The sequence below is a fragment of the Chiloscyllium plagiosum genome, unplaced genomic scaffold (genome assembly GCF_037043375.1).
Source record: "Chiloscyllium plagiosum isolate Xiang-an unplaced genomic scaffold, Cpla_swu_hap1 HiC_scaffold_3, whole genome shotgun sequence".
NCBI classification, from domain to species: domain Eukaryota; kingdom Metazoa; phylum Chordata; class Chondrichthyes; order Orectolobiformes; family Hemiscylliidae; genus Chiloscyllium; species Chiloscyllium plagiosum.
The window spans coordinates 14,133,988-14,159,438 of record NW_028270141.1 but is presented as its reverse complement, the minus strand read 5'-3'; the positions used below and the strand labels follow the sequence as shown (position 1 = coordinate 14,159,438).

General features: G+C 41.3%; 1 long non-coding RNA gene across 1 annotated transcript in view; it reads left to right on the top strand.

The window, feature by feature from the left end:
• Nucleotides 1–23,892, top strand: part of LOC122548617 (uncharacterized) — a 71,794-nt gene extending 47,902 nt beyond the window's left edge. Inside the window, exon 3 of the long non-coding RNA XR_006311274.2 lies at nt 23,585–23,892. This is a non-coding gene — a long non-coding RNA (uncharacterized LOC122548617). The remainder of the gene's footprint in view (nt 1–23,584) is intronic.
• The last annotated feature ends 1,559 nt before the right edge of the window (nt 23,893–25,451 follow it).

The following is a 25,451-nucleotide window of genomic DNA, read 5'->3' as shown; positions in this document are numbered from 1 at the left end:
CAATCTAATTTTAAGCTCTGATCTTTGAGCTGATGTCATCAATTCTGAGAAAACAGAAATCGATGCAGCTGCTAATCTGCTAAAAGATCTGACACAAATTAACTCATCATTCAACCCTGTCATTGCATGGGTTCATCCATTCATGATTTCACTGTTCTTGCTTTACTTCCGCAAGGTTAGAGAGCTGATATGGTATAACTCGAACTGGGTCCTACTCGCGCTTCAAGACACACTGCTCTTTTTGAATCACTGATGACTTAAATCTATAAAGGGCATTTCAAACTCCTCTGAGGTAACTCTGTTGATTAGACAGAGGCTACTTTATTATTAAGTGTCATCAGAAGGACACTGTCAAGGCCTTGAAGAAACCCACATGATTTATGCTGTTAATTAATTTGACATTTTTCAAAAGTAGAATTTATATATTTATTCAATAAGTATTAATTAAAATTCCACAAGCAAGGTGGCATTCTTTCCATATGCTATCACACAAAAGGGCAGCTCAGAGGCTCAGTGGTTAGCACTGCTGCCTCACAACACCGGAGTCCCAGGTTCGATTCCAGCCTCGGGTGACTGTCTGTGTGGAGTTTGCACATTCTCCCTGTGTCTGCGTGGGTTTCCTCCCCCAGTCCAAAGATATGCAGGTCAGGTGAATTGGCCATGGTAAATTGCCCGTAGTGTTAGGTGCATTAGTCAGAAGGATATGGGTCTGGGTAGGTTACTCTTCAGATGGTTGGGCCTACTGTAGGGAATCTAATCTAAATTACCCATAGTGTTCAGGCTTGTGTAGGTTAGGTGCATTAGTCAGGAGTAACTGTTGAGTAGTAGGGGAAGGGATCTGGGTGAGTTACTCTTCGGAATGTCGATGTGGACTCTCTGAAGAGTGATGGCCTGTTACGATACTGTAGGGATTCTGTGAAAAGGAATTCTTTTTTTTTCCAAATGTGTTTGCAGAAAATTTTACACTTACTTTCCTGCTTAGGCATTACTACATCTTCTAGTCAATAGTCTATAAGAAATGGTAGGCAGGCTTTGATGGCTTTTCATCTCCAATTGATCGTAAGGCCAAGGTCCCGAAGACAAGCAGGAAACCACCAGAGCAAAGGAAAGGCAAGATAGTAAGAAATCACCAAACCTACATTTGAATAATTGGAAAGTGTTAGAGGAGGAAAAAACTACAGGAGATTAGAAGTTCTATAGGTTTGAGGGGTCATGAATGGATAGGTTGGAGAAGAAGGTACTCTGATTTAAACATAGTGAAAATGCAGGGACTAAGGACTATCCATTGATGCTATCTTAAGATATTTTATTGATCACAACTGTTCATTCTCAATAGGAGGGAATATAATTTCCTTCGATCACACTGTGCTCTGATTAGGAAGACAACGTGAATGCAGAGAAAGAAAACCAGAAGTAATCTATCCACAGAAACACCATAACCTCCAGGATGTCTGCAAGGTAGATGTCACTTTGACAAATATTCTCTCTAAGCTGTGTGCAGTTGCTACAATGTTCGACATGTGATGATTGGTGTCAACACACCAAACATGATATTGACCTGTAGTTTGGAAAATCACTGCCACGTGTAGATTTTGGAGGACCACACAGCCAGCAAAAGACTAAAGAGAACATTAATCTCGATACAGTAAACTATTATTGTTCCTTCATCACCATTGGCTCACAATACAGCAACTCCCTGCACCGGAGCACCTTAACGGCTTGGACTATAAATGTTCAAGCAGAAGGAGCATTTTCCTGAGGACAAATACAAAAGGGCAATTTTTTTCACAATTGTGCATTCTCTTATGAAAATTCCATGTGATGTAAATAGAGTCATAGAGTCATAAAGATGTACAGCATGGAAACAGACCCTTCGGTCCAACCTGTCCATGCCAACCAGATATCCCAACCCAATCTAGTCCCACCTGCCAAACCCTTCCTATTCATATACCCATCCAAATGCCTCTTAAATGTTGCAATTGTACCAACCTCCACCACATCCTCTGGCAGCTCATTCCATACACGTACCAGCCTCTGCGTGAAAAAGCTCCCCTTAGGTCTCTTTTATATCATTCCCCTCTCACCCTAAACCTATACCCTCTAGTTCTGGACTCCCTGGCCCCAGGCAAAAGACTTTGCCTATTTATCCTATCCATGCCCCTCATAATTTTGTAAACCTCTATAAGGTCACCCCTCAGCCTCCGATGCTCTAAGGAAAACAGCCCCAGTCTGATCAGCCTCTCCCTTTAGCTCAAATCCTCCAACCCTGGCAACAGCTATGTAAATCTTTTCTGAACCCTTTCAAGTTTCACAATGTCTTTCCTATAGGAAGGAGACCAGAATTGCACGCAATATTCCAACAGTGGCCTAACCAATGTCCTGTACAGTCGCAACATGACCTCCCAACTCCTGTACTCAATACTCTGACCAATAAAGGAAAGCATACCAAACGCCTTCTTCACTATCCTATCTACCTGCGACTCCACTTTCAAGGAGCTATGAACCTGCACTCCAAGGTCTCTTTGTTCAGCAACACTCCCTGGGACCGTACCATTAAGTGTATAAGTCCTGCTAAGATTTGCTTTCCCAAAATGCAGCACCTCACATTTATCTAAATTAAACTCCACTTGCCACTTCTCAGCCCACTGGCCCATCTGGTCCAGATCCTGTTGTAATCTGAGGTAACCCTCTTCGCTGTCCACTACACATCCAATTTTGGTGTCATCTGCAAACTTACTAAGTGTACCTCTTATGCTCGCATCCAAATCATTTATTTAAATGACAAAAAGTAGAGGGCCCAGCACCGATCCTTGTGGCACTCCACTGGTCACAGGCCTCCAGTCTGAAAAACAACCCTCCACCACCACCCTCTGTCTTCTACCTTTGAGCCAGTTCTGTAACCAAATGGCTAGTTCTCCCTGTATTCCATGAGATCTAACCTTGCTAATCAGTCTCCCATGGGGAACCTTGTCGAACACCTTACTGAAGTCCATATAGATCACATCTACTGCTCCGCCCTCATCAATCTTCTTTGTTACTTCATCAAAAGCTCAATCAAGTTTGTGAGACATGATTTCCCACGCACAAAGCCATGTTGACTATCCCGAATCAGTCCCTGCCTTTCCAAATACATGTACATCCTGTCCCTCGGGATTTCCTCCAACAACTTGCCCACCACCGAGGTCAGGCTCACTGGTCTGTAGTGCCCTGGCTTATCTTTACCACCCTTCTTAAACAGTGGCACCACGTTTGCCAACCTCAAGTCTTCCGGCATCTCACCTGCGACTATCGATGATACAAATATCTCAGCAAGAGGCTCAGCAATCAGTTCTCTAGCTTCCCACAGAGTTCTCATGTACACCTGATCAGGTCCTGGGGACTTATCCACCTTTAACCGTTTCAAGACATCCAGCACATCCTCCTCTGTAATCTGGACACTTTGCAAGATGTCACCATCTATTTCCCTACAATCTATATCTTCCATATCCTTTTCCACAGTAAATACTGATGCAAAATATTCATTTAGTATCTTCCCCATTTTCTGTGGCTCCACACAAAGGCCGCCTTGCTGATCTTTGAGGGGCCCTATTCTCTCCCTAGTTACCCTTTTGTCCTTAATATATTTATAAAAACCCTTTGGATTCTCCTTAATTCTATTTGCCAAAGCTATCTCATGTCCCCGTTTTGCCCTCCTGATTTCCCTCTTAAGTATACTCCTATTTTCTTTATACTCTTCTGAGGATTCACTCGATCTATCCTGTCTATACCTGACATATGCTTCCTTCTTTTTCTTAACCAAACCCTCAATTTCTTTAGTCATCCAGCATTCCCTATAGCTACCAGCCTTCCCTTTCACCGTGACAGGAATATACTTTCTCTGGATTCTTGTTATCTCATTTCTGAAGGCTTCCCATTTTCCAGCCGTCCCTTTGCCTGTGAACATCTGCCTCCAATCAGCTTTTGAATGCTCTTGCCTAATACCGTCAAAATTGGCCTTTCTCCAATTTAGAACTTCAACTTTTAGATCTATTCTATTCATTTCCATCACTATTTTAAAACGAATAGAATTATGGTCGCTGGCCCCAAAGTGCTCCCCCACTGACACCTCAGTCATCTGCCCTGCCTTATTTCCCAAGAGTAGGTCAAAGTTTGCACCTTCTCTAGTAGGTACATCCACATACTGAATCAGAAAATTGTCTTGTACACACTTAAGAAATTCCTCTCCATCTAAACCTTTAACACTATGGCAGTCCCAGTTGATGTTTGGAAAGTTAAAATCCCCTACCATAACCATCCTATTATTCTTACAGGTAGCTGAGATCTTCTTACAAGTTTGTTTCTCAATTTCCCTCTGACTACTGGGGGGTCTATAATACAATCCCAATAAGGTGATCATCCCTTTCTTATTTCTCAGTTCCACCCAAATAACTTCCTTGGATGTATTTCCGGGAATATCCTCCCTCAGCACAGCTATAATGCTATCCCTTATCAAGAATGCCACTCCCCCTCCTCTTTTGCCTCCCTTTCTATCCTTCCTGTAGCATTTGTATCCTGGAACATTCAGCTGCCAGTCCTGCCCATCCCTGAGCCATGTTTCTGTAATTGCTATGATATCCCAGTCCCATGTTCCTAACCATGCCCTGAGTTCATCTGCCTACCCTGTTAAACCCTTTGCATTGAAATAATTGCAGTTTAATTTATTAGTCCTACCTTGTCCCTGCCTGTCCTGACTGTTTGACTCACTTCTGTTCTCAGCTGTACCCGTCTCAGATCGATCTCTTTCCTCACCATCTCCCTGGGTCCCACCCCCCCACCTTACTAGCTTAAATCCTCCCAAGCAGTTCTAGCAAATTTCCCTGACAGTATATTAGTCCCCTTCCAATTTAGGTGCAATCCGTCCTTCTTGTACAGGTCACTTCTACACCAAAAGAAATTCCAATGATCCAAAAATGAATCCTTCTCCCATATACCAGCTCCTCAACCATGCATTCATCTGCTCTGTCCTCCTATTCCTGCCCTCACTAGCGCGTAGCACTGGAAGTAATCCAGATATTACTACTCTTGAGGACCTACTTTTTAAATTTCTACCTAACTCTCTGTAATCTCCCTTCAGAGTCTCAACCTTTTCCCTCCCAATGTTGTTGGTTCCAATGTGGACAATGACCTCCTTCTGGCCCCTTTCTCCCGTGAGAACATTCTGCACCCTCTCTGAGACATCCTTGATCCTGGCACCAGGGAAACAACACACCATTCTGCTTTTTCTCTGCTGCCCACAGAAACGTTTGTCTGTACCTCGGAATACAGAATCCTCTAACACAATTGATCTTTTGGAAGCCGACGTACCCCTTGTTGCATTACAGCCAGTCTCAATACCAGAAACTTGGCTGTTTGTGCTACGTTCCCCTGAGAATCCATCACCCCCTACATTTTCCAAAACAGCATACCTGTTTGAAATGGGTATATCCATAAAAGACTCCTGCTCTAGCTGCCTAACTCTCTCACCCTTCCTGGAGTGTACCCATCTCGTGACTGTGTCTGAGACTTTCCCCCCTTCCTATAACTGCCATCCATCACACACTGTTGCTGTTGCAAATTCCTCAACGCTTCTATTTGTCTCTCCAACCGATCCATTCAACCTGATAAGATACCCATCCAACAGCATTTAAAGCAGATATAATCCGCAGTAACCCTTCAACTCTCTTTAAACTCTCACATCTGACAAGAAGTACATATCACTGCAAAGGCCATTTTTGCTCCTTCACAATCTACAAACCCAGAAAATAACACCGCCTTATTCCTCTACAAACACTGGCCCAGGTTAAATTAATAACTACGGCTTATTTTTTTGAGTTTAATCAAGAGACTTATCTCCAAAAACATATAATCAAGAAAGAATCCACTATACTCACTACTGCAGACTTTCTCTTGGACAGACTTAAAACAACAATTAACTTATCTGATTCTGTGCTGTGAACTTCGCCCAACAGTTCCTCCAAGATTACTTGTGAATTTCACTGTTTGTTAATTTTCCCAGATGCACTCCGATGTCCAGCGATACACAAATTCAAACAGCAAAGGCGATAACTCTGCAGGTTTTTTCTCTCTCCTGCACTGTCCTCATCATGTGCTTCCTTTGTCTGTTCTTCTCCCTTTTAAACTGCTGTTGTTTTGACTTTTTTTTTCCAAAGTTCCAAAAACAATGCAATAGCATATAAAACAGTAATTGCTGCTCCTGGAATTCGAGGAAATCACCTCCAACACCTAAAATACCTCAAAAAAAAGGAGCAGCTCTTACAGCCAGAAATTTTTCCCGTCCTCCATCTTGGATTACCCAGAATCCTTGTTTGACCTGTTATTAGGATAGCGTTTGTTTGACCCAGGATGCCACATTAGGATTTCTGAAAATACAGCAGGCTATAATTTGAGGAGTATTTCTAGGTAGTGGCAACAGAAAGTCCACAGTTAATTTTTCCTAGCCTTGCCATGTTGTATTCCACTGAGTGCAGGGCAACAAACTTATTGATTATTAAAATTGTATTGGTTATTTAATCCAAAGGCATGAGCATTCTCCTAGTTTGAGAAGCATTCTGATTGTCTTCCTCTGTTTCTTCTAATCAGGAGCACAGGGCCATTAGACCATAAGACAGAGGAGCAGAAATTAGGCCATTCAGCCCATCAAGTCTGCTCCACCATTCAATTGTGGTTGATAAGTTTCTCAACTCCATTCTCTCATTTCTCCCCCATAACCTTTGATCCTCTTGATACTCAAGAATCTAATAATAAGACCATCGGGCAATCCAACTTGTTGGGCAACCCAATGTGTTATTAATGACATCTCTCACTGAGATTGTGAATGAATACTCTTGAACAGCACGGGAGTAGTTATCTTCCTAGATACTTTCTCTCACATCTCGAAGTAACTCAAACAAGAAAACTCATCACTTTGGGATTATCCGCTCATTAGGATTCTAGAAAGGATCTCCCATATAGTTAAGCATGTAACGCTAGCTACAGTTTATGCATTATCAATTTGAAACTCTTGCTAAATAAACATTTAATGCTGTTAACTGTTCCCTGTGTTTGGAAAACGAATAGTGTAGGAATGCTTTGAGTGATAGTCTTTGACAGCACATTTTACGTACTGTACAATTTGATTTACTGGAGAAAAAAATTACTTACATTAATATACTGCCTTTCATTTCTATGAAATTTAGAATCAATGTAACCACCACTGTGATGTAGAAAAATCAGCAGCCAGTTTGCTCGCAGCAAGATGAACAAGACGCAATATGACAATGATCAAATAATTTGTGTTTCTTATGCTGTTTGAGGGATAAATACTGGTTGGGGCAGTGGGATTAACTCCTCTGCCAAACAGTGTCATGGGATCTTTTGAATGCTCCTGAGAAGTCAGATAGGCCAACATTTAACACAAGCTGAAAGACAGTGTGTAGCACACCGCCATTAGTGCAGGGAGTGATCAGTCTTGAATTCATAACTTTGTAACGTAGAGGCAAGAATACTACCAATTGAGTTGTAACTGACCTAAGCCTATATCAGTGAAGTCAATGGAAATGAAATTCCTTAGAATGTAAAAAACAAAGTAGATTCCCTTACAAAGATAAACTTACACCACAAAAAGGGTATTCTTTGAAAAATTACTCAATGTTTCATTAGTTTCCAGTTCATTAGGAGGTGGAGTAGCAAACAACTCTTCCTAATTTGTAATGTTGCTCCATCTAGCAGTGCACTAGCTGCAGTGAGCAAGGCTACCAGGCAGAAATAAATAGCCTTTCAGAAAATGGACTCCAAAACCCATTGATCAAAGCTGAATTTAAGCACTGATGTTGTGTTGCACCTCATTGGGGTGGTATGCTGAAAATTAAAACCTGCTATTCTGAAGTTGACTCAAAAACTAAAAGCTTTTTAAATGTATGCAGAATTCCCTGTTTTACCTGCCTTTTAGACCCAGGTCAACATAAAGTACCTCATAGTTCGATACATAACAAGATTGACGATTTATGACAAATAATTGGACACTAACTACAGATAAACAGTTAAGAACAGCTGACTGATAACTCAACCAGTTGAAACTCTAAATCATTTATAAACATTCCCTGTTGCGTGCGTGCGCGCGCACACACACATATACACACAGTCATACAGACAACACACACACATGCCCACACACAGGCATACACACATATCCATACACACCCATACACACACAGTCCTACTTATACTCATACACACACACACTTATACTCATACACCCACATAAACACACACACACGCATACTCATACACAGGCACCCATACACAGACACACACAGACACACACATACTCATACACATACACACACGCACACCTATACACACACGCACACTTACACTCATATACACACATAAACACACACACATGCATACTCATACACACATATACAGACACACACACTTATACTCATATACACACACGCCCATACATACACACAAGGGTATTCTTTGAAAAATTATTCAATGTTTCATTAGTTTCCAGTTCACTAGGAGGTAGAGTAGCACACACACATACACACCCGCGCGCACACGCACACTTATACTCATACACAAACATACATACATTCACACTTACACTCATGTACACATAGACACACACACCCACACACACAAACACACACACAGATATACACACACACCCATTAACACCCATACACACATATACACACACACACTTATACTCATACACACACATACACGCACACACCCACACACAGAGACACGCACACACTCACACTCATATTCATTCATACACATGCACACCCATACACACACACACACTTCTACTCATACACACACACACACACACACACACACACACACACACACACACACACACACACACACACACACACACACACACACACACACACACACACACACACACACACACACACACACACACACACATACAGAGAGAAAAAAAAGAACGCGTGCACTCGGCAGAGGGGAAAGCCGGAAAGGTAGTTCAATGGACCTTTTGGCTTGTGAGGATATGCTTCTTCTTAATTTTTCTTCTCCTGATATTTCACTTGCTGGCAGAAATGACTGGGTGTTTGATTCACACTCAGAAACTCATTGAGATCTAGAACACAGAGAGCAGCCGTTCAGCCCGTTGTGGTCTGTGTTGGACAAAAAGAATCACTGAACTATTCTAACCCCATAATCCAACACTTGACCCATAGCCATGTATACCTTGGCATTGCCAAAATGCTTCTTAAATGTTATGATGATTTCTGCTTCTTACCACCCTTACAGGCATTGAGTTCCAGATTCCCATCGCCCGGTGGGAACAAACATTTCTCCTCACATGCCCTATAAACCTTAAATCTATGTTCCTGATCAGTGATCCTCCTTCAACGGAGAAAGTTTCTTTCTTTCTACCCTGTCTAGGTTCAGAGAATCTCTACAGCATGTAAGCAGACCTTTTGGCCCATCGAGTTCACACCGACCCTCAGAAGAGAATCCCACCCAGACACCCCCCTACCCCATCCCCATAACTCTGCATTTCTTATGGCTAACCCACCAAGCCTGCACATCCTTGGACACTACGGGCAATTTAGCATGGCCAATCCGCCTAACCTGTACATCTTTCAATTGTTGGAGGAAACTGAAGCACCTGGAGGAAATGCACGCAGACACGGGGAGAATGTGTAAACGCCACACAGACAGTCATCTGGGGGCATTGTATGATTTATTATCTGCTCTCGTTATCTGTCCCGCCACTTTCTATAATCTGTACAATATATCACACAAATCTCTCTTTCCTTCCACCTTCTTTCAAATTGCATCGCTTATTTTATACTGTCTTTCAACATTCTTCATATTAAAGTGCATAATCTCAATCTTCTCTACATTGACCCTAATCTGTCACCAATTTGCCCACTTCACCAACTTGTCAACATCCTTTTGTAGTTCTACTGTTCCCTCCAATCCCCCTACTACCACCCCCCCCCCCCCCCCCACCCCCACCCACCCATTTGTAATTCTTCCAGGTCACATGTTGTCTGAGAAGTTTGAAACTGTTTATATTAAATTTTGAGTGAAAGCCGTTTTCCAGTTAAAAGACAACGAAACGGGCATTATAGAAGGGACCCTGGCAACCTCTAGGGCAACTGTATTTTAACATCAGATGAGAGTAGGTTTCTGAGTGTGGTCTACGCCCCTGGCATTGTGCATTCTCAGGAGTTGTAGTTAACTTGTTTTACCTTGTAATAACTGATAAGATAATTAAACTTTTGGAGACAGATATTTAAGTTTGCATCATATCATAGGAAGTCACTCTCTGCGCAGCAAATTCTGAAGATGTTTTTCTGCTCAGCCTGAGGGCCTGCATTGCTCTCATGTTCAGATCCAATCAGTGTCTAATTTCAGAGATATGCACATAAACTGCACAAAATCAGAGAAGCTGAAGATTCTGAGGTGCAGTGAAGACATTGCTGACAACTGCTGTCCCAACAGACCTCTAACACAGATACCGGGCCGTCACACAGCAGTTACTCCTTCTGAGACATAGTAGTATCAGTTCACCAGATTAAGATCAGGTTGATCTCAGAAACTGTGGAAAAGTTGAGCTCCTAGAGCATAAAAAGATCATCCATCTGTTACTCTGTTCAGGCTGCCTTTGGTAGAAAACCCAGGCTTGTGACATGAAAATGTTAAAAGGCGATCTGATAGACCATACAAAAACTGAGAAACTCTGTGAGCATTTTGGGAATGAACGTTGGAAAACTGTTACAGACTCAGCTGTCATCCAGTAAATTTACTAATCATTGAATCATTGATGTTCACACAACACACTAGTGTAAATGGTTAACATTTAACTTCCCATCTTCAATCACAAATCACACACCTTCCGACAGCTTTATGAAAAGTTAATTTTCACTGAATTTAAAGTAACTGGAAACGAGTCCTCTCTGTGCAAGCATGCAGAGAACCAATGTTTACACAAATGTCAAAGGTGAAACCTATCTGGAAATGCAATTTTTTTTCTCTCAGTTTTCCTCCCTGTAATTAAGTTTTTAGCTAATCAGTTCCCCTGGTTGGTCCTTTTATTGTCATAAGAATGTGGGAAATGCATTGTGCTTGAAAACAAGTGCTTTGAGGTTCCAGTGTGTGCTGCTCTTGCTCTCAGTTTAGCCTCCTTTCTTCAGTTGATTACATGGAACTTCTTTCAAAAGCAGTTTGATTCTCACTGCCCTCGAAGTATGATTTATGGAACCTTGTAAAGGATCATGGTGTCATGTTCCTGGGATTGTGAAAAGGCACCTTGACTAGCGCCAATAATTTTCAGCAGAAATGGTTGCGTGGCTGACTTTGGTGGATAAAGAAATCATTAAATCCTTCAGGTGACATTTGTTCATGGATGTTTTCTTGCATCCAGAAAAGGAAGTCAACAATTTACTCCCACCTTTTACTATCCTGTTACTAAGCAGTACAGAATATGTTGCATTTTGTCACTGAAAGAGCAGCACACACCATACAAAAGGGCAAGACGGAGTTTGGGTTTCATTAATATCCCTGACACTATAGAGAAGGCAAATGATTTATCAACACTTTTGTTATTACAGCCACCTCTCATGTTTTACTGCTAAACTGTGGTACGTGAGCAACAAATCATACTTGGCGACTGTAGAACTTCACAAGATTGACCGTACTGCTCCAATTCACTTATATTAGTTATAACACACATACAGTTGAATCACAAGTGAATTTTCATATGCCTTTTTAAAAACAAAACTTCAATGTCATCTCATTATTTTAGTAGAGGTCATTAGACTTTGAGTGACAGCACTATAAAAGAGGCAACATTCATTTATGCCCTGCTTCCTGCAAGAACTTGATTTCATATTTTCTAATTTCACCATTTTCTCTCAGCAGGGATGACCTGCCTCTCACCATTCACATCTAATCTGCATTTATATATCTCTCCACTATCATTAGTAATCCCTTCTCTTCTTTTCTGGCACCTTCACCATTTTTCCTCCTTCTTTGTCAATAAGGTAGCTGAGGATAGCTAACCAAACCCCATTATATATTAAAAGGAGATATAGATAGAAAACAGAGAACATAGAATATAACCGCACAGTACAAGCCCTTCGGCCCTCGTTGTTGCGCCGGCCTGTGAAACGAATCTAAAGCCTTCTATCTTACACTATTCCATTCTCATCCATATGGCTATCCAATGACCATTTAAATGCACTTAAAGTTGGCAAGTTTACTACTGTTGCAGGCAGTGCGTTCCACGCCCCCACTGCTCTCTGAGTAAAGAAACTACCTTTGACATCTGTCCTATGTCTATCACCCCTCAATTTGAAGTTATGTCCCTTTGTGCCAGCCATCATCATCGGAGGAAAAAGGCTCTCCCTGTCCATCCTATCTAACCCTCTGATTATCTTGTATGTCTCAATTAAGTCACCTCTCAACCTTCTTCTCTCTAACTAAAACAGCCTCAAATCCCTCAGCCTTTCCTTGTAAGACCTTCTCTCCATACCAGGCATCATCTTCTTTGAACTTTTCCAAAGCTTTTACATCCTTCCTACAATGCAGCGACCACAACTGTACGCAATACTCCAACTGCTGCCCCACCAGAGTTTTGTACAGCTGCAACATGACCTCATGGTTCCAAAACTCAATCCCTCTACCAATAAAAGCTAACTCTGTATGCCTTCTTAACAACACTATCAACCTGGGTGGCAAATTTCAAGGATCTATACACCTGGACACTGAGATCTCTCTGCTCATCTACACTACCAAGAATCTTACCATTAGCCCAGTACTCTGCATTCCTGTTACTCCTTCCAACAGGGAATTATAGATTGGTTAGCCTGATATTGGCAATAGAGAAAATGCTAGAGTCTATTATAAAATATTTAATAGCAGTGCACTTGGAAAACAGTAACAGGATCAGACAGAGTCAGCGTGGAGTTACAAAAGGGAAGTTAAGCAGGAATTTTGAGAGAATGTAACAAATAGAGTTGATAGAAGGGAGCAAGTAGATGTGGTTTATTTGGACTGTCAGGTGGCTTCCGAAAAGGCCCCATATAAATATAAGGGATTAGCATGTAAACTGAAAGCACATGGGATTGGGGCTACTGTATTGACATGGATAGGGAACTGGTTGGCAAACAGGAAAGAAAGAGTAACTTGGTCTTTTGCAGAGTGGCAGCAGTGATTAGTGGGATGTTGCAGGGATCAGTGCTTGTGCTCTAAGCGTTCACAATATATATTAATGATTTGGATTAGGGAACTAATTGTAATATCATCAAGCTTGTAGATGACACACAGCTGCCTGGGAGGATAAACTCTGAGGAAGATGCACAGACGGTTCAGGGTAATTTGGACAATTGGTGATAGATAATTAATGATGTGGATAAACGTGAGGTTTTCCAGTTTGGTAGACAAACCAGGAAGGAATATTATATAGATGGGAGGTGCAACAAAACCTGGGTGCCTTTGCAGACTAGTTGCTGAAAATAAGCAGGCAGTGGAGTGGGCAGTGAAAAAGGCATTCATACTGAGAGGATTTGAATATTGGAGCAGGGATATCTTGGAATTATTCAGGGATTGGTTCGGACACACTTGGAAGTATTATGTTCAGTTTGTGTCTCCTTATCTGGGGAAGTGTGTTCTGGCTATGGAAGGGAACGCAGCAAAAGTTGACAAGAATGATTCCTGGAATGAAATTCCATTGAATTGAATAGAATGAAAAATTGAGCAAAGTAGTTACCAATCTAATGTTATCCATTTCGCAGTGTCAGTGTAAGATAAATTCATCCCAGTTACATGTGTTTGATGTTGAATCTGCCAACAAACTAAATTCCAAGTGGTTTGTTTATATTTTAAAATATTTGTAAACAGATAGACATAAAATTATATTAATTACAAAAGAAAAAGAAGCCTATAAGTTCCTCAGAGTTATATTACTGTGCAACTCTGAGCTAAATTCCTCAGTTAAAACAACAGAAAGAACTTGAGGACAATTGGATCCTATCACACTCATTAATTATCAGGTTCTAAGGAAAGATAATTATGAGGACCACAATATTTAATTGAACTTCCTCTTGATTAATGAGACCCTTGATGACATCTTGCCAAACAACTGCTATAGGAGGTGGAGAAGTCGATGTTTTGGGTGTAACCCTTCTTCAGGACTGAAACATTGACTTCCCCACCTCCTGATGCTGCCTGGCTTGCAGTGTTCTTCCAGCCTCCTGCTTGTCTCCTTTGGATTCCAGGTGAAAGTGAGGACTGCAGATGCTGGAGATCAGAGTCAAGATTAGAGTGGTGCTGGAAAAGCACAGCAGGTCAGGCAGCATCCGAGGAGCAGGAAAATCGTCGTTTCGGGCAAAATATTCCTGATGAAGGGCTTTTGCACAAAACGTCGATTTTCCTGCTCCTCGGATGCTGCCAGTCCTGCTGCATTTTTCCTGCACCACTCTAATCTGTACTTTGGATTCCAGCATCTGCAGGTTTTTGTTTTCTCTAAACAACTATTTTTGGATGTGATCTGAAAATCACTTTTCTTTGAATGATTGATTTAGAGAGAGAATGAATACAAACTCACCATGAATTCATATAAGCTTTTGTCGATCTCACATGTAAGTATGTTTATATTTCAAAGCCCAGCTTGCAGTGTGCGTTTTACGGTAAGCTCATGATGGGTAAACATTTACTCGTCTCTTCAATTTGTATGTAAGGCATCTCCTATCTTTGTTCATTTATTGCAACTGGAAGGCAAGCCAGAACTCTGATTATTAATTGCTATATTTGTTTAAAAAGCATGCTTTTCACAAAAAAAGCTCTGAAAATCAGTGGAGAAGTGATTGAACTAGAAATTACCCTTGCAACATCGCTTCTTCAGGTGCTAAGCAGTCTCTGGTCTCATAAGATGAGGAGGTAGCAGGTGCAATTCTCCACCAGATGAAGACTGCTTGTCATGCTGGTGAAAGTGGTGTCAGGAGGAACACACTGAGAACATGCAAAGGCTCAAGCAGTTTAATCACGTTAGGTTCCCAGTGCTGCTTGCAGTTTAGAATATTTCCATGCTCCATTCACCAGGTTCTAAACTTGCACAGCACAGTCTGGCACCAACTGGGAGGAAGGACCCTTCCCCAGCGATATTTAACAGCTGGTGATTTCTGTGAGGAATCTGCACGGAGCTGTAAAACAGTCGTAACACAAAAACCACACGGGCACAAGAAATCATCAAGATCCTCACGATATATATTTGACAGCCGGGATTGTTACAGTAATAGTATATTCTGAAATGGATGTCCAGATATGTCACCAATTGTTGCATGGTGCACAATTTCATCACCACGAGGGACAGGTCTTTACCACAATTTGGGCAGCAACATGTGCAGAAGGAGAATCAAAAGATGCGTATTGATATTTTTAATTGGTAATGGGTTGAAGGTTTGTTGGGAGAAGGCAGGAAAATGGGATGAGGAGCATAACAGCCATGGGTCGAGTGGCTGAGCAGACTCGATGGGCCGAATGGTCTACTTCTGCTCCTTTATCATATGAACTTATGGACTAATGATATCATGACTACTGAATGTCTCAAAGCACTTTTACAGCCAATGGTGTACGTTTTGAAGTTTAGTCACTCGTGTAATGTTCGAAATTCAGCAGACAATGTGTACTCAGCAAACTCCCCCAAAACAGTAATGTGACCAAGACAAAATAAACTGTTTTGTGATGTTGACTAAGAGTTAAATATTAATCAGGACAATGGTAATAATTCTCTTGCTCTTCTTTGATATAGTGCTGTGGCATCTTTTACATTCACTAGAGCAGATGCATAGGGGCCTCAGTTTAACATCTCATCAAACAACAGCACCTCCAACAGTGTATTTGAGTGCCAATGTTTTTGTACTCATGTCTTGAAGTGGGGCTTTAATCCTTACCCTTAAGATTCAGTCCAGAGTGCTATCAATTAAATATGATCCCAGCTGACACTAATTCTGAACAAGTCAGATCTCACTCTGAAGTCTGATTTATGAGATATTAACTTCTTTGTAAAACTATGGATTTCAGCTATTTAACATGTTCACAAGAATCTGCGGTGAACTTTTAAGACAGAGAATAAAAAGTGTAACATGAACATATTACAGTAGGCTGAAAGATTGACATTTTCATTATAAATACCAGAAGATGATTCAAGCTCATACTAAAAGGTTTTTATCCCAGCAATATCCTTTACAGTCAAAACCCCCAGCAACAATTTCCCACTCTCTCCACATCAAGGTTGTTTGGTGTAGCTGCAACCAGTTTTCTTTGTGTGAAAGTTTGTACATTCACTTGATACTGTACTTATACTCGTACCTCCCCCATTACACCGAAAAATAAACTGCAAACTAAACTCATTACTAAAGTAAACAGAGAACGCAACAGAAATTCAATAGGTCTGACAACATCTGTGGAGAGAGAAACAGAGTTAATATGACTGTTCTTCAGTTCTGAAGAAGAGTTGTACCAGCCTTGAAACATTAGTTCTGTTTCTCTCTTCAAAGAAGGTGATAGACCTGCTCAGTTTCTCCTGCCTTTTCAGACTGTCAGCATCCACAATAATTGGCCTTTATATAAACTCGTTATTATTTTAGCTCCAGATCAAACCAGAGTTCCATGACTTCACGTCAGCCCCAATGAAGAATAATCTCGACTCGAAATGTTAGCTTGCTGTCTCTCCATGGATGCTCCCTGACCCACTGTGATCTCCAGCATTTGTGGTTTTCAGTCATGAGTTCCATAAACTCTGTTTATAGCAGTATTACAGAATTTCTTTTTCAATGGTATAACACCTTGGCATCCTCTCTCTGGAATAACTATACTGCATGATTAAACCCCTTGATGATTTTTCTATGTTCCTGTGTCCCCATCCTTATAACAATAAAGTTATTTTTCTACCTTTTTATAAAATGCCCTAACTCCCAATTTGTCACATCAAATGTTGCAAAATCTATTCAAAACTCCATATTAATAAAAATGCCGACAGAATTCTCAGTATCAAGACACCAAAAACAACTAAGAAATTAAACTAAAACTATGTCTTCCCCTCTTTTGACTCAACATATCAAATATAAATTAAACTTAATGTTATGTATTGTTTCTGATACTATCAATAATTCACAGGTAACATGAGGGCAGAAGGAAGCAGAGAGGGAAGGGAGGAGAGGTAGGAAGAAATGTCTCTCTGAACTGCATAGGCTCTCAGAGATCAGGTTAGGGAGGAACAGTTCAACACCTCATAACAGCACACTGTCAGACCTCCCATTTTTATAATCCAAATCCACTCGCTTTATTCCTTTCATTTTGATGCACAGACTTCACAAGAAACATGAATACCAAATCCAGATCCTTTTTCAATGAAAACCAATCAATTAAATCATATAATTAACAAGTTACACAAAGAAGTAATAAAACAAGCCTTGTGTCAATCTGTTGTACCCACCTTGTGTCTGTCTTTACCTCATCTTGTAATGATAAGAAGTTCCACCCCACCTCCTCAGAAGTTACAAATTGGAAGCAGGAAGGTTGATGAGCTTTCATTACCGAAGGTCATTGATGTCAAGATGCATTGGGTTTGAGAATCCAGTCAGGAGTGTTTGAGGACTCTGGGACTATACTCGATATAGTTTAGAAGGATGGGGGGGGGGACCTGATTGAAAGGTACAGAATACTGAATAGTCAAGACTGAGTGGATGTTGGGAAGATGTTCCCAAAGCGAGAAAATGGGATCGTAAATCCTATTAGCCATGATTGCATGGAGTCGCAGAACTCAATGGGCCAAATGGCCTAATTTCTGCTCCTATATCGTAGGTACTTCTAGTATGAGCTGAAGTAGCCTTGTCCAGCTGACAATGTGATACTCGCAAGGACTCTGGCACAGCAATAGGGGGGAAAACATGTGGTCAATCTGAAAGGACAGAAACTGCCACTTGCAACAGAGTCAAGGCCACTGCCAAAGGATGGTGCTTCATTTATTACTGCTGAGTCAGCATCCAGCATCTAGGATGGCTGTGACAAATTGATGGACCCGGTTGTAATTAGCCCACTGAATGATCATCCCCTCTTCCTCAACTGGCACACAGATTTCCATATTCCCAGCAGCCAACAGGGAGTGGTGAAAAATATCAAATATACTCAAGTCAAGGTCGATCTCATGTAATAGCCGACCCTCCCTCTTTTTGACCAAAAAAATCTGGAATTTTCCATTTATCTTGTGTAAAATTTGACCCTAGATCTTCACAGATAACAGATCAACATCTTTTCCTTTATTTGTTTCGAGATCGATTGGGCTTCTCTAATGATACATGTTTTCAGACTGTGGCATGAATTTCAGTCCCTCAAAAGTGGCATCCGTGTAATAGTTTACCTCATGAATTTAACTTAAAATATAGTCTAAAAAATTTGACTTTAATGTGAGTACAGAGAGTAGTTGTTTTTGGGGGTTGGAGGAAAGTATATACTGGGGTTCCCTGGGAGTTAGTATTAGAACCACAGATTTTCTTGACCTCTATGAATAACATAGTCTTGGGTACACAGGATACAATTTCAAAGTTAGGAGATGACATAAAATTTGGAAGCATTGTGAATAGTGAGAAGGATAAATGTCAAGAAAATGTCAAGGATAAATGGTAAGAGAAAGTGAAGACTGCAGATGCTGGAAATCAGAGTCAAAAAGCCGACTAGTACAGCCTATCAGGCAACAGATGAAATTTACTGCAGAAGTGTACAGACTTTACAGCACAGAAAAAGGCCTTTTGTTCCATTGAATCGGTGCCAGTCAAATTCAAGCACTTAACTATTGTACCTGCACTTTCCAACACTTGGTCAATAGCCTTGTATACCTTGGCACCTCAAGTGTACAGCAAATTACTTGTTAAATGTTATACAAGTTTTTACCTCTACCACCCATATGGGCAGAGTTACAGATTCCACCACCCTCTGGGTGAAAATATTTTTCTTCATATCCTGCCGTTCATCTTAAATCTATGCCCCATCACATGGATCCCTTCACCACATTTGTTCCCCTCAATTTTGCACATCTCAGTCATATCTCCCTTCCCCGCATAGCCCCACCCCAGTATTCTCTGCTGCAACACCAATCTGTCCAATTTCTCTTCATAACTGAAACTCTCCGGCCCACGTTACATCTTGGTAAATCTCCTCTGCACTCTCTCCAGTGCAATCATATCCCTCCTCTAATGTGGATTTTAGAACTCCAGTTACAGCATAACTTCCCTGCTCTTAAAATCTTTGCCTTCACTAATAAAGGCAAATATCCCATAAGCCTTCTTAACCACTTTACGTACCTGTCCTGCACACCAAGGTCCCTCTGATCCTCAGTGCATCCCGGGCCCTCCTATTCATCATGTATTCCTTGCCTTGTTTGTTCAAAACCAGCACTGTACACATAGATTAAATATAGAGAAATTGCTCCGACGTGTAAAGGGATTGAGAATCAGAGGTCACTGATTCGTAGAATCCCTACAGTGTGGAAACAGGCCATTCGACTCATTGAATCAACGCCATTGCTCCGAACAGCATCCTATCCCTATCAAACCCCCTATCCCTGTAACCCTGCATTTCCCATGGCTATCCCACCTTGCTTATACATCTCTGGACATTACAGGCAATTTAGCATAGTCAATTCACTTAACCTGGACATCTTTGTGACTGTGGGAGGAAACTGGAGCACCCGGAAGGAAACCCACGCAGACACGGGGAGAATGTGCAAACCCACACAGACACGGGGAGAATGTGCAAACTCCACACAGACACGGGGAGAATGTGCAAACTCCACACAGACACGGGGAGAATGTGCTAACTCCACACAGTCAGTTGCTCGAGGCTGGAATCGAATTTGGGTTTCTGGCACTGTAAAGCAGCAGTGCTAAACACTGAGCCAATATGCCTACCCAAAAGAACCAATAGTAACAGGAGGATTAGTGTTTTATTACACTGTGAGAGGTTAGGATCTGGAATGTACTGCCTGAAAGTGTGTTTGTTGCTAAAGGAACTATGCACCTCCAGATACGATTCACCTGGCTCATTCCTGGGATGAAGAGGAAAGCTTATGGAAAGGTTGAATGCATTCAGTCTATTGAAGTTTTGGGGAAAGGTAATCTTATTGAAATATAGGAGAACCCAAACAGTTTGTCAGGTCGATGCTGTGAGGGTCAGAGTCATAGAGATGTACAGCACAGAAATATACTCTTCGGTCCAACTTCTCCATGATGACCACATATCCTAAATTAATCTAGTCCCATTTGCCAGTATTTGACCCATTTCCCTCTAAACCCTTCCTATGCATATACCCAACCAGATGCCTTTTAAATGTTATAATTGTACCAGCCTTCACTACATCCTCTGGCAGCTCATTCTGTACACGCACCACCCTCTGTGTGAAAAAGTTGCACCTTAGGCCCCTTTTAAATCTTTTCTCTCTCACCATAAACCTATACCCTCTAGTTTTAGACTGCCCCACCCTGAGAAAAGACCATGGCTATTCACCATATCCATGATTATATAAACCTCAATAAGGTCGCCCCTCAGCGTCCGACCCTCCAGGGAAAATAATTCCAGCCTATTCAGCCTCTCCCTGTAACTCAAACCCTCTAACCTCGGTAACATCCTTGTAAATCTTTTCTGAACCCTTGCTACTTTCAAAATATCCTTCCAATAGCAAAAAGATCAGAATTGAATGCAGTTTTGCAAAAGGCCTAAACCAAAGTCCTGTAAAGCTGCAACATGACCTCCCAACTCCTATACTCAATACTCTGACCAATAAAGGAAAGCATACCAAATTCTTCACTATCCTATCTACCTGTGACTCTACTTTCAAGAAGCTACGACCCTGCACTCCAAGGTCTCTTTGATCAGCAACACTCCCAAGGACCTGACCATTTAGTGTATAGTCCTGCCCTGGTTTGTCTTTCCGAAATGCAGCACTTTGCATTTATCTAAATTAAACTCCATTTGCCACTCCACAGCCCATTGACCCATCTGTGCGATGGTCAAAAAGTGGGCACACTGTTTCAAAAATTAAGGATATTCAATTTAAGAGAGAAGATTGAGAGTGCTTTGTTATTCTGTGGGATTCCATTCATCACAGAACAGTGGAGGCTCGGTCTTTGAAATATATTCAAGGCTTCACCAGGCTTTGATCAACAAGAGAATCAGGGCTTTGGGGTTCACACAGAAAATTGCAATTCAGCCCATCATCAGAACCATTAGGACCTTACTCAGTAAACAATGGTCAGGAGAAGCTAAATGGCCTACTCCTGTTCCTAATTGTTGTGTTGTGGCTGTAGCAAATCCACAGGCTGCATTTCATCAGCTCCATTGTCAGGGTCGGCATCTCTTAGAAGCTTGTTATTTCCGTGATGTGGAGGAGCCGGTGTTGGGCTGGGGTGGACAAAGTTAAAAATCACACAACACCAGGTTATAGTACAACAGGTTTATTTGGAAGCACTAGCTTTTGGGAGTGCTGCTCCTTCGTCAGATAGCTACGGAAATGTTATTTCCATGGCATTGGGCAGGAGTCTCTTAGAGGAGTTGTGAACCATTGTTTGGATTCAGAAATTTTCTACAGGTTAAGTTGTCCATTTACCCAGTACATGGTATGTACAAAACCAATGAACCATTTAATCACAATTCAGGCATTTCCTCAAATACTGAGAAATACAATAGGCATAAGCAATCTGTCTTGAGAAAAAACTCTGTTGTTCTGACAACATTTGTCAATCAGACATAGCCATTTGTACTGTCAATCACAGAAGGTTTCCCTCATTTCACACCTCTTAGTATTGTCCAAATCAGTAACATTGACAAAACAGCAAAAAAGACAAGCAATTATAACACCATGAAATTGTCAAATCAGCCATTGCAAAGTCTCAACATCCACTTCCGCCTTCAAATTACAGACCCCCTGCTGAGCTAACCTGTTTTAGAGTTGCAAATGTTCAACGATAGAGCCATCTGGGAACTGTATCGACAGAGGCAGATGGCCAGACCTTGGTTTCTTCATTTGTCCCAGTGTATCACTTGAATGTTTTACAAGCCATTAGTAATGACTGGCAGCAATAAGTATTTATTCTTCAGATGGTTATCTCAAACATTTCTAATCACTTCGTACAATGAGAATGTTTTATGTACATAGACAATAAATATGGAGGTAACTCTTTTCACTGAAGATAAAATAATAAAAATCATAATGCTAAGAACTTAATGGTAATGGGGCGGCACAGTGGCTCAGTGGGGCAGCATGGTGGCTCAGTGGTTAGCACTGTTGCCTCACAGCGCCAGGGACCTGGGTTTGGGTCCCACCTCAGGTGACTGTCTGTGTGGAGTTTGCACATTCTCCCTGTGTCTGCGTGGGTTTCCTCCGGGTGCTCCGGTTTCCTCCCATAGTCCAAGGATGTGCAGGTCAGGTGAATTGGCCATGCTAAATTGCCCATAGTGATAGGTGCGTTAGTCAGGGGTAAACATGGGGTAGGGCAATGGGACTGGCTGGGTAACTCTTCAGAGGGGCAGTGTGGACTGGTTGAGCAGAAGGGCCTGTTTCCATACTGAAGGGAATCTAATCAAAACTAAATATTAAAACGTTTGTACTTTTGGCAACATATATTAAAACTTAATAATTTTGACAGTTCAAATTGACAACATTCATTAACACGCACTATTTGACATGACAATTACTTTAAACATCTTGAACTTCTGAACAGTGAGGATATGTGCAGTATCTCAAAGGATAGAGGTATAAGGAATGTTCAATGGGTCTATGAACTGGTGGAATATTTGCTCACAGTTTCAGCTGAACCCTTTGAACAACTAAGCGTCGAGAGAGGGCGAATGGTCCAGATGATGAATATGACACTTTCTTTCAACCCCTATAGCAGTTAACACAAAATAAGGATGCTAGGGAAGTCGTTAGTGCTCATTACTGTCTATGTATAATGATGTGCAGACAGAAAAGAAAAGTGTTAAAGTTGGCGGGAAGGATGGAAGATACAAATGTAGGCAAGTCTGATAGATGTTGATGAATACTAATGTTCATCTTCATCAGATTGCTTTTAAAGAGTTTTAAAATAGTTTGATTTGAATATTGTCCAACTCAAATACTATTTCCCACAATGGATCTACGCCAATCTAGTCAGTTCAGAAGCTGCTATAGGACCTGTACAGCTGTCACTGCTGCTCGCTCTTTGAAAGTTTCAGTAACAGCAACATGTTTCCTTTCAACTGGTAACTGGGTAACCTTGGCAGATAATAGCTCGAATCCAAACACCAGTGCCAAGTACATGTCATATATAGTGCTTGCACACCATGTGCCCAGCGTGTCTTAGACACCACCCAATGAGACCCAGAGGAGGAGGTGCCCCGAGCTTTGTGTCGGGTTTGAAACTGAGGTGTGTGAAAGACATCTCAATCAGCGGGAGATGATGCAGACTTTTTCTGCTAGTGCTCACTGAGTTTTATGCCACTGGTTCATGCATTTGACTGATCTTTTTATCTCTTCAAGGGGGCTTCCAAGATCCCGAGAACACAGATGACAGGATTTGAAACCCAAGTGTGGATTTCCTTTGTTGGCGGTGGCCTGTCATCAGTCACATTCCGCATGTAGGTTAATAAGGCTTTAAAATAAAAGGACAGCCATGGTTTGACTGACAGTCTGGCAAAGCGAGCAAAGCGAGCTTCTTTGTCATCCATCGTTTCTTCAATGAACGCAAGCAATGAGTGTCAACAGATTTGCTGAATGCCTTGAGTTCATTATGACAAGTAGTCAGTCTCTGGAATATTTCCACTTATTAATAGGACAGTACAGGCGACACTTTCTGAAGCTACTTCATTGATTATTATTCACATGGAAGAAAACAAATATGTTCAACTTTCAGGGCTGCATTTCTTTCAAACCCATAAAAATTGCGATGTGGAACAAGGTATTCATTACTTGATTAGGCATACATCAATTTTTTAAAGGAAACAGACTGATGCTGGATTAAAGAGAGATAAAAATTATGGAAATTATCCTATTAAATTCCAAAACTACCAACAAACATGATGCATCAGATTCAGGGTTCTCTCCTGTACCAAGTTTAAAGTCTACATGGGCTTGAAATTGTGTGCATAGCTTTTTCTCCAAATAAATATTTTTGAACACATTTTATCATGGACGTTATGGAATAAACATCACAGATAAATAGACAGATTTCTGTGACCTCAGATTAATATTTATGCACTCAGATGTGATGTACTTAATATTATTCAGCAGCGAGAAGTATAAACACTAATCCCTTGACAAGGTATGACTTTTAACCAATGCAAGCTGCACTTTGACATGTTCCTACGCAGCAGAACTTGAAAGCCTGGCCTGGCCTGAAGCTAACAAGCAGGATAGGCAGTTCCATCCAAGACAAGCAAGACAAAGACAATGAACTTCTCGTTCCAGGAATGTTGCCAGGGTTGGAGGGTTTGAACTATAGGGAAAGGTTGAATAGGCTAAGGCTGTTTTCCCTGGAGTGTCAGAGGCTGAGGGGTGAACTTATAGAGGTTTATAAAATTATGAGGAGCATGGATAGGATAAATAGACAAGGCCTTTTCCCTAGAGTGGGCGAGTCCAGAACTCGAAGGCATAGGTTTATGGTGAGAGGGGTAAGATATAAAAGTGACCTAAGGGGCAACTTTTTCACACAGAGGGTGGTGCATGTATGGAATGAGCTGCCAGAGGAAGAAGTAGAGGTTGGTACCATTGTAACATGTAAAAGGCATCTGGATAGGTACATAAATGGGAAGGGTTTGGAGGGATATGAGCCAAGTGCTGGCAAATGGGACTAGATCACATTAGCATATCTGGTCGGCATGGATGAGTTGGACTGAAGGGTCCGTTTCTGTACTGTACATCTCTACAACTCCATGACTCTAAATACTTGGAAGATTTGTAATTTCATCTAAAATAAATAAATGAATCATGAAGGAATCATTACCAAACTGTCTTGCTCAGTTGGTTGAAATCATCATGTTGAAAGTAAATGAAAGAACAAATTAGATATCCCCACTCAAAAGTCTTTACTGCTAACAAATACTGTACAAGTATAGTCACTAAATGCAAGGCAGGAAGCACAGTCAATTTGCTCACAGCGAAGTCACACGAACAAATAAACAAAGTATATAATCAGATCATCTCTCTTTTACTAATAATTTGTGGATAAATATTAACCATAGAACCTCAAAAGTCCTCTAGTGTGGAAAGAGGCCATTCGGCCCATTGAGTTTACACAAAGAGCATCCCACGTGATACTGAGAGAATGCCCAAACACTTATTTACCATCAAACTGAAAGATGGCACCTTTGACAGAAGTTCCAACATCCTGTTTGCTCTGGTTTCTGAT